Below are 12,540 nucleotides of genomic sequence, written 5' to 3'. Positions count from 1 at the left end.
GCCCTCAGTGGTGCTTAATTCAAAAAGGAAGAAACCCCAAGAGAAAACCTGATCCTCTCTGGGAGGGGCTAGCCTGGAAGGTACAGTATTTGAAGGCCTGCCGATTGTGGAGCCCTCTCCTGATTGGCTGCTAATTATGCCATCCTCTTGACTGCGATTTTTGTTTTTTATTTTTAACTGTGGTGCTTAGCTCAATAGGAGAAATAAATGAGAAGGGAGCATAGAATCCTGTTGCTCTGAGAATCCTGAAATATTGAACCTGATAGCAATCCCACAGTATGCCTCCCCCACCCCAGCATTCTCATCTAAGTGAACATAAACAGCAAGCTCAGACTTAAAAGGAAGTAGAGATGGCTTGTTTTTATAGGAGAAAATGGAAGGATTCAGTAAAGGTCACAGACAGCTCCATCTTCCTAGATTTGGTAACCTTGGGGGTCCATGTGATTGCTGGAATGTATGTGAATATTAGATATTTTAGAACCAGCTGGCAGAGGAACTATTTTCCTTCCCATATCATCTGCACCTCTATATAAAGATAGAACAGAGTCACATTTCGATGCCCTGGATGTCTTGATCATGAATTTAGCTCTGCTTTAGAGATGTTACTAGTTCCCATTCCTACACTCTACTGCTTATCATAATGCTTGTTATATTGTGTTATGTTAATTATAACATAATATAATATATTACATTATATATACTATATAATACCATATAATATATAGTATATATAATGTAATATATTATATTATTATATATAGTATATATAATGTAATATATAGTGTATATAATGTATATATATAATATAATGTATATATAATGTAATATATTATATTATAATTTATTATATTATATTATTCCTGGGTTCATTGGAAATTCTTTTCATTCTTTACTCTCTCCCTTTCATGACTCTCTGCAGATTCTTCCAAGATTAATTTAGGGAAGCTGTTAAAATCTTAGACTGTTCAAATGGAGGAACATTAAAGAATGTCTGGCCTAGTTCTGCAGATCACAGCTAAAGAGCACAGGCCCAGGGGGGGCATTGAATGACAAAGGTCAGCCAGAGTGTTAGAGACAGAGTTTAGATGTCAGGCCTGGTGTTCTTTCCACCATTGACACTATGTCTCTTGCCAGGTGATTAGGTTGGGATGAATTTTGGCATGGTTCTGGAAAGCCCACTGTCTTATATTTCTGGCTATAAATCCCTTTTTCCCAGTTCCTTCCTATTCCCTCCCTTGTCTCTCTCAAATTTTGAGTCCTATCCAGGAGCGGCAACAGGTGTTGGGCCTGCCTCTCCGAGAATCCTGAATCTTGGCTGGCAGGCTCCTGGGGGTGGAGCATGCCCTTGTGCCACCCGGTAGGCTGCCAGATCAGTTTCAAGGTCTCTCTGGTAACTTCCAAGGCCAATTCTACTAAAAGCTCCTCTGTCCTTGGAGCATCCAGTGATTAGCATGAGGAAAATCTTCAGGTCTCCTCGGAGCTACCCACGGGTGAGGGAGATTTTATTGCTAACCTGCCGTGAGCTCCCTAAGGAATTTTCTCTTTTGTACTAAGCTTGACATAGTATTAATACGCAATAGAGGCTATTAAAACATTCCTGTTGGAGGGCCACCTGGGTGGTTCTGTCAATTGAGCGTCTGCCTTAGGCCCGGGTCATGGTCCCAGGGTCCTGACCTGAGCCCTCCATTGGGCTCCCTGCTCATCAGGAGGTCTGCTAGTTGGTCCAACTTTCCAAAAGTCTATTTTTCATGAGTGCTTTAGGTCTCTCCTGGGAGGGAGCTTATCCTAAGCAAAGTGAGGAGAGAGACAATGTGGGTCCAGAATGGACTCTTCAGAATTAAACAGGAGTGAGTCTAAGTTCAGCATATCATGGACTGGTTTCCTGGCCTTGATGCAGCCCTACATCTGTGCCCCCACCATTGGCCCAAGCTTAATAATTTATGGAGAGGAACAGGGGCGAGGAGGAATCAGCAAAATATAGAAAAGCTGCTTTACTAAAACTCTGAAGGGCATAAATAATACTTATTGGAAGCCCATGTGACGAAGTATAGCATGATAAGGGGAGAAAAGTAGTCTCTCCTCTGCACAATCCATGTAATGGGTTCTCTGTACTGTGGGCTCCTGAAGGGTCAATGTCACCTGGCATGTGAGAATCACTCTCTGAGTCTCCCAAAAATTAAGAGGAACATTTCTCAAGGAGCTAGGGTAACTTTGTGAAGAGGTAGAGGCAAGAGCTTATAAAACTACAACCAAATTTGAATCATAGAGTAGCAGAGCTGAGAGGAACTACAGAGATCATCTAGGCTGCTAATTCTCAAACTGTGTTTCAGAGAAATTCTCAAATGCCTGGGGGAGGGGAAGGAGTGCTACAGATGAAATATAAATGTGTGGTAGGTCAAGGAAGGGAGAAATTGATTTGACACAAGAAGGTTTTCAATAAAAGCAAGAGGATGAGGAGCTGAATTAACCATCTAGGTCAAATGGCTAATAGCTGGAGGGGCTAAGACAAGAATCATGACTTCTGGTTTCTTGTGTATGGTCATATGGGACTTTAGCTGTTACTTTTATAATGTGGTGGCTGTGAGCAGATTACTCAGAATGGAAAGAATTTTGGGGTCATGGTGTATGTTTTGTCCATGTGTTCCTGCTCCTGGGAGAGGGGCAGAGTGGATGTGCCTTTTGAATGCAACTGGGTGACTTTAAACAAATATGCTCTTCCTGGAGTGTGGTTTTCATTATTTTTATATCCTCAGGCTCACAAATCAGCTGGGGCAAGATGCCAACAGAAAAGCCTAATGGAAGGAATATATTTGTTTCTAATTTAGAATAATAACGACCACACCCCACAGATCAAAATCATGGAAACTTCCACTGCTCTGCAGCACTGTGTTGAACAGCATTTCCAAAAGAGTTCTAATATGCTCTTGAGAAGGGATTCCATATCAATATTTTGGGAGAATGTTCCATATTATATCCTTGTCTTAGAGACTAATGTTGCTCATAGAAAAGTCCCTGAATAGCTCTGCAAAAGATGTCTATTTAGCCTTAATCCAGTATTTTGCAAACTTGCTTCCTGATGGAAACTTTTATTATGGAATATCTATCACCGTACAGAACACACATGTGAAATGCTGAGGTAAAGACTACTGACTGGGAGCAGAGGAGGTCTGGGTTGTGGTCCTGGCTCTACCACCAACTTGCATTTTTCATCATATTTGGACTTCAGTTTCCTCATCTGCGAAAGGAGAAGTTTGAAATCAATGATCTAAAGAGAAACAAAGGACTACTGTTTATCGCACACTGACTCTGTGCCACACACTGGCATGCCATCAGGGTCCTGACCTTAGAAAGGCCCCATGGTTGGTTTAATCACCCGTCACCATCTGCTCTCACCATCTTGAAATTCTTCATAATATTTTAATAAGGAGCTCTGCATTTTTTTTCTGCATTGGGCCCCATAAATTATGTAGCTGATCCTGTGAGGGTGTGTGTGCGTTTAGAGAGAGAAAGAGAGAGATTATCTATAATAATCTCTCAACTTCACATCAGTCTAGTGAGAATGTGTGGGTATTACTATTTGTGATACACAGATATGGAAGCTGAGGTTGAAAGAGGTCAAATAAATTACTCAAGTTCATGTGAGGAGGGACCAGCAGAGCCAGGATTCCCAGCTAGTCCACTGGGCTCTAACGCTCTTGCTTTTCCCACTAGACCAGCTGCCAGGGCAAACATTCTGAAATTCTAAGATTCTTTTGTTCTTCCAACTAGTAGCTCTATCTCAATCTTCCAATAACAGAAGAACTACATTAGTACCATTTGTTGTCTGAGGGACTGTCTGGCTAACCGAATTAGGGAGTGATGGACCAGATGTCAGTGAACACATGGCTGGGTGGCAGGGAATGAGTGGTTGTAGAAGTTAGACAGACATGGAGTCCAACAAACCTGGTTCTGCCATTTGCTAGCCATGTGACCTAGGGCTGTACTTCTGTGTCTCCGTCTGCTTCTTAAGTTATTATGAGGATTCAATGAAATAATGCATTGCTTAACACATGGTAATCTCTCAACAGATTATTACTATCTTTTTATTAACCTTTTTATTAACCACACTAGATTTGCTGTTGTGATAACAGAATACTAACTTTTTTTTAAGAGATTTTATTTATTTATTTGACAGAGAGAGAGAGAGAGAGATCACAAGTAGGCAGAGAAGCAGGAACAGATAGAGAGGGAAGCAGGCTCCCGGCTGAGCAGAGAGCCCGATGCAGGGCTTGATCCCAGGACCCTGAGATAATGACCCGAGCTGAAGGAGAACACCAACTTTTTAGAACACCTTTGATTTGTTCAATAACAAATGAAAGAACATTAGATTTCTTTACTTTTTTCTAAATTAAATCAAATTTTAATTTCTCTAATTCAAATAAAATTAAATTTGGCTTCACTCTCACTTACCAGGTTGGTGGGACATAACATTTCGGAGCTTTCGTTAGGATTCAAAAAACCTCAAGGCTTACCCAACTTGGGAAATGTGGGCAGCTGTGTTCAGCCCATTGTTGTCGTAGCTCATTGTCCAAGCAGGTTTGTTGCAGTCAGATGTATCTGGCCCAGTTGCTCAAGGCATCTACTCCTGTTCTATACCTGGCCACCAAGAGCTCCTGCATGGCTCCCAAAGCCATGGCTGGGAGCCATGTGTCCTTGTAGTCATCGCTGTAGAGATACTGGCAGAGAGCCAAGTATGGATCCCTACCACCCCTCCACCCTCCAAGCAAGGCTTGCTTACCCCTCCCAAACAATCCAGCTTTGTCCCTTCATGAATGTACAGGTTGGGGGCACCTGGGTGGCTCAGTCATTAAGCGTCTACCTTTGGCTCAGGTTGGATCCCAGGGTCCTGGGTTCAAGCCCTACATCGGGTTCCTGGCTCCACAGGAAGCTTGCTTCTCCCTCTCCCACTTGCCTTGCTTGTGTTCCTGCTCTTGCTATCTCTCTCTCCATCAAGTAAATAAATAAAATCTTTTAAAAAAAGAACATATAGGTTGGAAACAGGGACCTCTAAATGCGTTCCCCTGAGGTAAAGAAAGCCTCCCAACCTACAAAGGACTAACTGTCTTTCCAAAAAGAGTACAAAGGAAAATTTTCTATGTCTTTTTACTAAGTCCACAGCAGAAAAAAATTAACTGATTAATTCATTCAATTACATTATGTTCTCAAACTTTTTCATCTTCTAGGAAGACTCCTATAACCTATTTCTCCCTTGGCTACTGTATTTCACACTGAAGCCTGCATGTCTTACCTTTACTGTAAACTGGGGAAGTAAAGGGTTTGGGGAAAGGACAGCACGAGACAGAATATGTTGCTGATTCTCCCCATTTCTGGGTGAGATTTTCACAACCGACTGTTTGGAATTCCATATTTCAGATCTTCTGAACCCCTTGGGAACAATGAGCAGTGGGTGGAAAAAACACAGGCTTTGGAAGCCTTGATTTATAGGAGTACATTTATGTGTAGTGGTGTTTGTATTGTAGAGGGCTTGGTAATAGGGTGTTGCAACAGGTTAGGACACTGATGTCCATGGAACAGGTAAAAGGACAGGAAGTGCTGGGTCATTGGGAAAACGTTTTCCCCTAGTGCACGCAGTTATGCTAGGTGTCTGCCAAATGAAGAGCAAAATTAGAATTTTGCTCTAATGAAGCAACAGTCGTGCTGGGCCCTCTAGTGGCTAGTTCGTATTCAATGAACATAATGCTGTTTTCTCTAGTCTCCATCACTGGCTTGTCTTCTTTTTGGTTTTGTTAGAACCACTAAGTCCTCCATCTATATTCTGTCCTCCCATCCCTCTATCATTACTGGCTCAGAGCTAGGGCACAGAGCTTGAGGAAAATATTGGTTCCTTTGGAAACAAACCAAGATGGAGAGTGGCATGCAGGTTTGGAGGGGAGTACCCCAGTAAAGAAGTAAGGAAGCAGGAGTGGGCAGAGGGAGAAGCTATCTCCCAATGTGGTTGCAGCTGAAGCCTCCGCTGATCCTAACAGGAGTTCTAGAGTTGAGATGGCACCTGACTCTTCCCAAACTGATGCCATGGAACCAGAACTTTGTATCCCTGCCTCAGTCTGTCATTGGTTGTGAGCCACCTCCAGGAGAGGTCCTAGCCTTGGATGAAATAGTTAGCTGTGACCCAGGACAGTGAAGGACGAGCTGGGAGCCGTCAGCAGCTCACATTCCCAGCAGCTGGGTGATTTGAAAGATCTGGGCAGAACACCACCGTATCCACTCCTGGGAGTTTGCATTCATATTCATGGGCTCCCTGAGCACTTTGTTCCTCTCTTTTGTCAGTTTTCCCTTGATGCATGGAGGGAAAGCCCAGAAACGAAAAGTCAGGAGTTTCAGATTCTAGCACAGACTCTTGTTGCATGATCTTAAGGATGTCACCTAAGTTACTGTGGCCTCAGGGCTAGGAAGAGAGTTCAACAACAATGCTTCATTTACATTTTACAAAGTGCTCTCACATCCACTTTAAATTGAATCCACTGAACCAAACTCTCTAAACCAATGAGAAAATGGAGACAAAAATAGTTTGAAAGACTGGAAGCACCACACATGTGAGAGATTATATAACACAATACTCATCATAACGTTGATTTGTTCTCTAATTTATAGAGCATCTACTTTGTGCCAAGCTTTCTCCTAGTTGATGGAGGCATAGAGATACATTAGACGTGGTCCCTGCCTGTGCCTTTGCATTGTTTCTAGGAAGGGAAAAGACATGCCAAGAGAGTACGATGTGGTAAGAACTATAGAACTATAAACAGGGCAGTGCGATGAGTGAAAGAAGCCTCAGTTTATGTGGAGGAGGGGCATAGATAGGGTCAATGTAAAGCTTCATAGAAAGAGAACGTTTTTATAGGTAGGAAAACTGAAGTGGGAGAGCTAATCCTTGCCTCCATGAAGGCAGAAACCATGCCTATCGTATTTGCTGCTGTGTTCTTAGAATCAAACACGTTGCCTTCATCTAGGCACTTAATAAATATTTGTTGAACGAACGAATAAATGATAAACCAAGAGCAGAACTGTAAGCCTGTAGCTGTTCCACAGATGTGCTTAAATAATACCATCCTCGCTCTAAGGGAGGTGCAGCAGTGATTCACATTAGATGCTTTCTTGAGATTAAATTCTTCTAATCTCCCAGCAGATGCTGTGGCTGGTCTCTCTGTCCCCCTTGTCTCCAGCGTTCAGAGTCAGTGCCGTGGGACTCAGGGACCCTCGCCCAAGAACTGTCCCAACTGGCTTATTATTCCCATAGAATTGTGACAACGTCCTCTCTTCTCTTTGTGGCATCTTAGTTGGGGATGGAAGGTGCTGGGCAGGGATGAGATTGTGACTGCCCTATTTATTCCCTGAAGGAGAACAGAGAGGCCGGTCACAGTCCGTTGGGGGATTAGGAGGTTTAGATGTAAGAAAGCCATCTAATGTGACTCTCAAAGGAACCAGCTACATACAGTGGGGGGAAAACATAGGCTTTGAATGTGGGCGAATCGGTGTTAACATCTAGACAGCCTCATGTATCAAATGAATGTTAAAGAAGCTATTTCACCTCTGAGCTTCTGTTTCCTCATTTATGAAATAGTGATTTAAAAAAAGTTAAGGGGCTCCTGGGTGGCTCAGTGGGTTAATGCCTCTGCCTTTGGCTAAAGTCGTGATCCCAGGGTCCTGGGATTGAGCCCCACATCAGGCTCTCTGCTCAGCAGGGAGCCTGCTTCCCTTCCTCTCTCTCTCTGCCTGCCTCTGCCTACTTGTGATCTCTGTCTGTCAAATAAAATAAATAAAATCTTTAAAAAAAATAAAAATAAAAGAAAGTTAAGAGCATTTGAAAAGGTGAAATAAGGTAACATGGAAATTCCCAGCATAGTGCCTAGCAGAGGCTGTTTGCTCATCAAAAACTAGTTTTTCTTCCCTTTTTCTTTCCTGATCACTAGCTTCTGACTTTCCTGCTCCCCAGGAGCTCATTCTCTGTCAGAGTTTAACCACTGCCACAGATGGGTTCTCTGATTTCATCCAGGCAGATCATATTCTTGGTTTCTTAGTGACACCTGAAAGAGGATTCTTTCTCCTATATAAGATTGGCTGAAAGCCTTGCTTGGTCTATTTCCCTTATGCCTAAACCAATATCTTGGACATTACCGTTCCAGGGAGAGATGAGACAAGACTCAGCAATGCCAGAAAAAAATGAGCAAAAGTCACACTACCAGGACAGGCTTAATTATACCCACAAGGCTCCAAACCCCCCCTCCCCCAAAACATGATCAAATCAGAGTAACAGCACTTCTTTCTCCTTGACAAGGCTGTATGTGTTTTGTTGTTGTTGTTGTTGTTGTTATTCAAGGCCAGTCCTGGGGGAAAGAATGGGGAAGGTAGGGTGAAGACCATTAGCTGTCCTCCAAAATCCATCCATCCCTTCCATAGAGATTCGGCTGGGATATGACTGCCCGGATAGAAACTTCATTTGCTGGCTCTCCTTGCAGCCAGCTGTGGTCATGTTACTAAGCCCTTATCAGCGGTTGTGAGCAGAAGGGATATAGGCAGCTTTTGCCTTGCTTGTGTAAGAGTAAATCCTTAGCTCTGGAATTCTGTTCTTTTTCTCTCTCCTCTCTATCTAGAAATGCTCCAGACAGAGTGCACTTGGAAGCTACCTGTTGAAGATGGCAGTCATTATCTTTATTCCCTGAATGACTGAGTAGAGCAGAGCCATCCACCTACTGGAAATGCTGCCTTGGATCATACTAAATTCGACCTCCTAATCAAATCCTTATAGTTCTTCAAATCCTTCTTCAAATCTCCAGGAAACATCCACCAATACTTCTCTCTCCTCTTCTTGACCTTCACTTATAATATCTGTTCCCCATGTTTTCTTGTAAACTACATTGTTTCCTATGTGGTGCTGTTTGGTGTTACTTTGTTTTGTTCTTTTTTTGGTGTGTGCTTCTTGTGGGTTTAACAGAAGGAGATCCTAAGAGGTGACTGACTCCTTTGCTTCTGCTCCCATTTCCCCAGTAGCACATCTCTCATGGACACTGATGGAGCCCAAAGAGGCCCCCTTCCCCAGCTGCTGTGGGTGTTGCTGCCATCAGTTTGGAGCTGCTCCCTTCTCCAGAGATTTGGCTTCAGCCAAATGTGAGCATCCCTGGGAGGTCAAGTGCCCCCTCCAGCAGCCAGCAGCCAATGATGCGTGACATGGAGCAGAAAATGATAGCCAAAAAAGGTGGAGCAATTCTGTGATGAATACTGAGCTTCAGAACCTTCCCGAGGACTCAGGCTGTTGCAAACCTCCAACCAAGATAACTTCCTTGCTTAGCTTTCTTCCACTGTGCTAGCCTGCTGTAAGCTCACATGTGCCACTTGTCTCCAGAGAACTGCTCTCAGCTGATGAGAACCTCCTTACAACCCTCCCCTTGTCCCCTCTCCCCATCAGAGTGGGTCATAATCAATGCCTTACTGATACAGGGGCATAAAGGACCAGACCCCTGGCTTCAAGGGGGTATAATCCTGCTGTGCAGTTTGTGCCCCAGCCATGTAGACCAGTTCCCTGTTGATCAGACCAGGGATAGACATGACCTGAGACACACTTCGTCCTTTCTCCCTTGCAAGTTTTTTCTGAAAACTGCCCAGTCAATAAATGCCTGTCTCAGACTCTCTTTCTAGGGAACCCAGCCTCAAGCTATCAGAATCTACTGATTCTGCTATCATTTCCCCAGATCACTTTCCCATTCATTTCTGGGGACTATTCAGATCTACACCCTAGGTTGGGTGTGCAGTGGTGCCAAAATTGGGTTAAAGGTGGTGCGGCAGTTAGATGGAGAACTGGTGGGCTCTACTAAAGTAATTGTAAGGGATACCTACTAATTATGGTTGTTATAAAGGTATTCAGAGCTAAATGAATTAATGTATAAAATGCTTAGACCACTAGCTGACATATAGTAAATGCTCGAAAGTGTTAGGGCAGGGGTTTCTTTGATCTTTTTTACTTATGAATCCCCAGAGTGCCGAGATGCGTGCTTGGCACATAGTAGGCCCTCCATAAATATTTGTTGATTGAGAGCTTCCTGAAGTTTTGCTTTGAGGGCTTAACATGTTGTGCTGGGATCTGGCCAGCAGAGGGCAGAATCGGTGCAGATAAAGGATCTTGGGCTCAGAAGAGGAAGGGCCACTGAACTCCAGACAGTTGGTGTTGGGTAGAACTGGGGGGAGGTGAGTACCGAGCTAGATTGAGCCCTTACTTTGTGAATTCAGACCAATAAGTAACTCTGGGCCCTGGAGTTGCCCAGATGTCAGTAGCTCTTCTTTTGAACTTGTGTTCAATGCTAATATACATTAATTTCTCCAACTTACAAGCAGAATTTCTATTATCTTATTATTAATCCCTGTAAGTGTAAGGACTCTGTGAAGGGGAGCCACTTGTGATCTCTGTCAAGTAAATAAATAAAATCTTAAAAAAATAATAATAATAAAGTGGTTTCACCGCATGTCTACCCCCAAGCTTCCTTTGTCTTGTTCTCTTCTTTCACTTGGCCCATTTAGATCAGTCCTCTTTCAAAGCCCAGTTCAAATTCTTCCTTTCTCTGAGTCCTCTAAATCTACTCGATCTCATTTCTTAAAACACTCCTGAGACCATTCCTATACTTGATTGCATTTCCTGTTTTATCTGGGAGTTTGGGCTGGGTGATCTCTAAGGTCCCATCCAATTGGAGATTTCTGAATCTGTTGTCTTCCTATTTGTTAAATCTTCTAAAGTAGGTCTTTGCCTTCTCCCTCAAGAAGAGCTAAGGAAAGGCTTGAGCACACAGGGAGCTCAGCACAGATTTTATAGGGAGAGAGCACAACTAACTGCTCATGGGAGTGAATTTGTTCTGTGATCCTTCACTCAAGAAACACATAGGCATTTATTTTTATTTTTTCAAAGTGGAAGTAGCTTCCGCCTCCCCATATTGTACAAGCAACATGCTTATGGTCCAATAAATCAAATATCACATAAATTTTTTAAGTAGAAAGGGGAAATCACCCACAGTCCTTCTCTTCAGAGATAATGGCAATTAAAATATTCTTTCAGAGTTTTTGCTATATACAAATATATATGTTTCAATAGGGCCTTCTGAAGAACCCATGTAGCTCCCTTAAATAGAATCAAACAGAACAGTGGGAGGTCCCAGTCTGGGATTTGTAGCTTGTAGGGGATTCACTCGCGGCATTGTACAGATGAGACCAAACCATATGAAAACCACTGATAGCTGCTTTTTGACCTACAAACACAATTTTATGATTTAACCCAATAGCTGTGAAGCCCAGAATGTCAGAACTGGTAGAGCCCTTAGAGACTTTCAAGTCTTAACTATTCCATTTCGGAAGAGGGAAAAGGATCAAAGAGAGAGGTAACCAGCTCATTCATGTACCAGATTCCTTCCACTCAACCAGATGGATACCTGCCTTGCACAACCTCCTTTTAATTTGGTAATCTTCTAGATGTGATGGTAATCTTCTAGAAGAAGATTACAATTTGGTATCAGAAAACTTCTCAAAGAACTTCATCATATCAGAAGAGGCTGTGTTAGAGGGAATGACTGGAGATGTGGCTGGGAAGGGCGCCGCCACACGGCCGGAGAGGCACATGACCCATGGAGCTGAAACACGTCACTCCTTAGGATCTTAGGAGGGGTCCTAGTCATGTATCCACATGGTGACGTGTGTTTGTCATTTGCAAAAGCAGGATGTTTTTGAATTATTTTTCTTAAGGAGGGCCCCCAGAATTGCAGACATTTCAGGCCTGGATCCTGTCCTGTGTGGCACAGTTTTGAAAAGCGGTAGGCAAGGAAACCAGAGTTCCTAGGTTCCAGTCCTACGGTCCTGCTCTTGCCCAAACGGCCATTATTGTACTTACTTTGCTTCCCTCACAAGGGGGAAAATCACAAATGTGAAATATCTTGGAACACATAAAATGTGAACAAATATAAATAAGTCACCTTACTCAGATTCTTATCTGTGATGCAGTAATCACTGCTGCTCTTCATGGTCGTTGAAGATAACACATCAAAAAATGTGTCCTCAGGAGCACCTGGGTGGCTAAGTCAGGTAAACATCTGCTTTTGGCTGGGGTCATGATCTCAGGGTCCTGGGATCCAGCCGGGGTCAGGCTCCCTGCTCAGTGGGGAGCCTGCTTCTCCCCTCCCCTCTCTGCCCCTTCCCCCTGCTTGTGCTCTGTCTCTGCCTCTCTTTCAAATACATAAAATCTTTTTTTAAAAAATGTGTCCTCGGGGATGGGGGTTGGGAAAGGGGGGTGGGGTTATGGACATTGGGGAGGGTATGTGCTATGGTGAGTGCTGTGAAGTGTGTAAACCTGGCGATTCACAGACCTGTACCCCTGGGGATAAAAATATATGTTTATAAAAAATTAAAAATTAAAAAAAATGTGTCCTCAGTGCATCTTCCTGTTTCATCTCCCTTTGCTACAATTTTCTTTTCTCCTTCCTCCAGCCTCTAGCCCCTAAACCCCAGTACTCC

Source organism: Lontra canadensis, unplaced genomic scaffold (assembly GCF_010015895.1).
Source record: "Lontra canadensis isolate GAN:19392208 unplaced genomic scaffold, GSC_riverotter_1.0 scaffold7, whole genome shotgun sequence".
NCBI classification, from domain to species: domain Eukaryota; kingdom Metazoa; phylum Chordata; class Mammalia; order Carnivora; family Mustelidae; genus Lontra; species Lontra canadensis.
This window is presented reverse-complemented; position numbering follows the sequence as displayed.